Source organism: Hordeum vulgare, chromosome 1H, assembly GCF_904849725.1.
Source record: "Hordeum vulgare subsp. vulgare chromosome 1H, MorexV3_pseudomolecules_assembly, whole genome shotgun sequence".
Taxonomy (NCBI): Eukaryota; Viridiplantae; Streptophyta; class Magnoliopsida; order Poales; family Poaceae; genus Hordeum; species Hordeum vulgare.
The window spans coordinates 270,054,683-270,059,635 of NC_058518.1; positions in this window are offsets into that span (position 1 = coordinate 270,054,683).

The window sequence follows — 4,953 nt, forward strand, 5'->3', positions numbered from 1 at the left end:
TGCCGCCGAAAAGACCTCGATGACGCCTAGAGGGGGGGTGAATAGGCTATTTAAAAACTTCTGTGGATTTGGCTTGAAACTAATGCGGAAATAAACTAAGAGGGTACTTGTCAAGCACAAATCCTAAATGCACTAGGCACTGCAACGTGTATCAACAACACGATCTACCAAGATGGACACAATACAGTTACTAACAAGCACAAGTAAGTTACACAAACTTACTTGAGCTATATCACACGACAAGTAGGTGAACAACACAAGATACTAGATCACACTATATCACACGATATATCAAAAGCTGCAAGTATGAACATGTGAATATAGAAGGTATGCTTGAACGATTAATCTTGTAGAAGAAATAGCCAACACAATATAATGAGCACAAGCAATATGCAATGTATGTATGCTCAAGTAACACAAGTAAACCACAAGTAAGGAGTTAGGGTTAAGGATAACCAAGGTCACTGAGGGGTGAGCAAATGTGTATGAGGTAGAAGTGTGTTCTTATGAGGATAAGGCTGTGTTGGACTACCCTCACACGAAGTGGGAGGGGGTTATTTATAGTGGGGAGAAAAAAACAGCCGTTGGGGACACTTTAAGTCACACAAGGTCCGGACGTCCGACAGTTTCCGGAAGTCCGGGCGTCCGCGAGGGGTCGGACGTCCGATAAGGGTCGGTCGTCCGAGGCCTATAGATATCACTAAAAATACTGTGAATTGAACAGCGACCGGACGTCCGGAGAGGACCGGAAATCCGAGTTATTCGACTCAACTTCTTCTGGTGGGAGGTTTCGGATTTCCGAAAGGGGACGGACGTCTGGCCCTCGGACGTCCGGAGGGAGCCGGAAACCCGAGTTATAGAGCTCACGTACTTCTGGTGCAGGGCTTCGGATTTCCGAAGCTGGTCGGTCGTCCGGCCCTCGGATGTCCGGAGTGAGCCGGAAATGCGAGTTATAGAGCTCACGTACTTCTGGTGCAGGGCTCCGGATTTCCGAAGCTGGTTGGTCGTTCGGCCCTCGGATGTCCGGAGTGAGCCGGAAATCCGAGTTATAGAGCTCAATTTCTTCTGGTGCAGAGCTCCGGATTTCCGTAGCATGTCGGTCGTCCGACCCTTGACCGGTCCTCGGACGTCCGGATGGAGCCGGAAGTCCGAGGCAGTAGACCTGTTTTGAGATAGGAGCAAAGTAGAGAATATGTGATATTGAGCAGAATAGTGGAGATGTAGTTTGAGCAAGTTCATCGCAAAACCTGTGATCCCCTCTTAATAGCGCGGGATCCCTAAGGACTCAAGAATCATAAAATGGTACTGATGATCCATACTTGAGTGTATACTTTTATTCGTTGATCATCACTCCGCACAACTAACGTCAAAGGAACTGATACCTTTGAGTTAGCCCTTTCACTTGAGCTTGATGTTGTTGTTCCTTCTTGGCTCAAGTTGAAAGCAAGACATGATGAAGTCTTCAAGTAGCTCTCCCATACACAATGTGGAAAGCCTAGCTTATGTATTCATCTTCATTTGTCCACCATGTGTACATCCACAAGAATCAAGCATGTAGTGCTCATGAATGCTTATCTTGATCTTGTCCTTGTTAGCACATGAGCTTGTCCTTATCAACACATGATCATTAACAATAGTTTCAATGATATATTCGTGCTGATCCACTTGAACTTGCACACCACAATCTTGATGACGATCGCCACTTGACGTCATCCTTCATGGGTTGTATGAGATCTTCCTTTTGACGCAAGCCCATGGAAGCACACCTAACCCCCACATAGGACTTTCACAAAGAACATGGGTTAGTACAAAAACATGTAATGGTCAATGCTTACCATACCATGGGATCACTTGATCCCTCTCGGTACATCTTATACGCTTTATGTGATGATCATCTTGATTTACTCTTTGTCTGAGATCTTGATGAACCTAGTGTCTCTATGACCATTCTTTGGATAATACCTTGAATACCATCTTGGTCATCATATAAACTCCTTGAACCCAACAGATGGACTTCAAGAAGTGCCTATGGACAAATCCCTTCAAGAAGTGCCTATGGACAAATCCTATAAATATAACTTAAGGCAACCATTAGTCCATAGGAATTGTCATCAATTACCAAAACCACATATGGAGATATATGCTATAACAGCCGCCATGGAGACCATGGACCAGAGGGGAAACCCTTCTCCCATCTAGGGAGGAGGTCAGGAAGAAGAAGAAGAAGGGGGCCTCTCTCCCCCTCTCTCCCGGCGGAGCCGGAACGTCGCCCGGGACATCACCGTGTGACGGCGATCTACACCAACACCTTCGTCATCTTCACCAACACCTCCTTCACCTTCCCCCATCTATATTCAGCGGTCCACTCTCCCGCAACCCGCTGTACCCTCTACTTTAACATGGTGCTTTATGCTTCATATTATTATCCAATGATGTGTTGCCATCCTGTGATGTCTGAGTAGATTTTCGTTGTCCTATCGGTGATTGATGAATTGCTATGATTGGTTTAATTTGCTTGTGGTTATGTTGCTATCCTTTGGTGCCCATCATATGAGCACGCGCATGGATCACACCGTAGGGTTAGTAGTATGTTGATAGGACTATGTATTGGAGGGCAAGGGTGACAGAAGCTTCAGCCTATCATAGAAATTGATGCATACGGGATTGAAGGCGACCAATATATCTTATTGCTATGGTTGGGTTTTACCTTAATGAACGTTAGTAGTTGTGGATGCTTGCTAATAGTTCCAATCATAAGTGCATAGAATTCCAAGTAAGGGATGACATGCTAGCAGTGGCCTCTCCCACAACTTTTCCACACTTGTTAGACTAACATAATTGTTCCTTTATCTAACCAGCCCCTAGTTTTTTTTACGTGTTCTTTATTTTCTTGCAAAGATATGCTATCACTCCTACAAAGTACTTCTAGTTTCATACTTGTTCTAGGTAAAGCGAACGTAAAGTGTGTGTAGAGTTGTATCGGTGGTCGATAGAACTTGAGGGAATATTTGTCCTACCTTTAGCTCTTCGTTGGGTTCGACACTCTTACTTACCGAGAAAGGCTACAATTGATCCCCTATACTTGTGGGTTATCACAGCGCTACTCTCCGGTTCAAGAGGAGGTACAATTACCTCATCAAGTTCTACTTTCCTCCCACTTACTTCTTTCGAGAGAAACTCTTTCTCTTGAAAGGATCCGTTCTTGGCAAGAAAGATTTTGCCTTCGGATCTAAGATAGAAGGTATACCCAATAGTTTCCTAAGGATATCCCATGAAGACGCATTTTTCCGCTTTGGGTTCGAGCTTCTCTGGTTGAAGTTTCTTTGCATAAGCATCGCAGCCCCAAACTTTCAGAAACGACAGCTTAGGTTTCTTGCCAAACCATAATTCATACGATGTCGTCTCAACGGATTTAGACGGTGCCCTATTTAAAGTGAATGCGGCAGTTTCCAATGCATATCCCCGGAATGATATCGGTAAATTGGTAAGAGACATCATAGATCGTACCATATCCAATAGAGTGCGATTACGACGTTCAGACACACCATTACGCTGCGATGTGCAAGGCGGCGTGAGTTGTGAAACAATTCCACATTTCCTTAGGTGCGTGCCAAACTCGTGACTCAAATATTCTCCTCCACGATCAGATCGTAGAAACTTCATTTTCTTGTCACGTTGATTCTCCACCTCACTCTGAAATTCCTTGAACCTTTCAAAGGTTTCAGACTTGTGCTTCATTTAGTAGACATACCCATATCTACTTAAATCATCAGTGAGGGTGATAACATAACGATAGCCTCCGCGAGCCTCAACGCTCATTGGACCGCATACATCGGTATGTATTATTTCCAATAAGTTGGTTGCTTGCTCCATTGTTCCGGAGAACGGAGTCTTGGTCATCTTTCACATGAGACACGGTTCGCACGTGTCAAATGATTCAAAATCTAGAGACTCCAAAAGTCCATTTGTATGGAGTTTCTTCATGCGCTTAACACCGTTATGACCAAGGCGGCAGTGCCATATGTATGTGGGACTATCATTATCAACCTTACATCTTTTGGTACTCACACTATGAATATGTGTAACATCATGATCGAGATTCATTAGGAATAAACCATTGACGAGCGGGGCATGACCATAAAACATACAACTCATATAAATAGAACAACAATTATTCTCTGATTTAAATGGGTAGCCATCTTGCATCAAGAGAGATCCCGATACAATGTTCATGCTCAAAGATGGTACTAATTAACAATTATTAAGGTTTAAAACTAATCCTGAAGGTAGATGTAGAGGTAGTGTGCCGACGGCGATCGCATCGACCTTGGAACCATTCCCGACTCGCATCGTCGCCTCGTCCTTAGCCAGCCTACGCTTGTTCCGCAGTTCCTGCTTAGAGTTACAAATGTGAGCAACAATACCGATATCAAATACCCAAGAGCTACTACGAGCGTTGGTAAGGTACACATCAATAACAAGTATATTAGATATACCTTTGACGTTGCCGGCCTTCTTATCCGCTAAGTACTTTGGGTAATTCCGCTTCTAGTGACCGGTTCCCTTGCAATAATAGCACTCAGTCTCAGGCTTAGGTCCTTTCTTTGGCTTCTTCCCGGCAACTGGTTTACCAGTACGACAACTGCTTTGCCGTCTTTCTTGAAGTTCCTTGCCCTTCTTGAAACTGGTGGTCTTATTGACCATCAACACTTGATGTTATTTCTTGATTTCTACCTCCGCAGATTTCAGCAATGAATACAACTCGGGAATAGTCTTTTTCATCCCTTGTTTTTTAATTCATCACAAAGATTTTATAGCTAGGTGGAAGCGACTGGAGGATTCTGTCAATGACCAGTTCATCGGGAAGTTCAACTCCTAGCTGAGTCAAGCGGTTGTGCAACCGAGACATTCTGAGTATGTGCTCAGTGACAAAACTATGCTCCTCCATCTTAC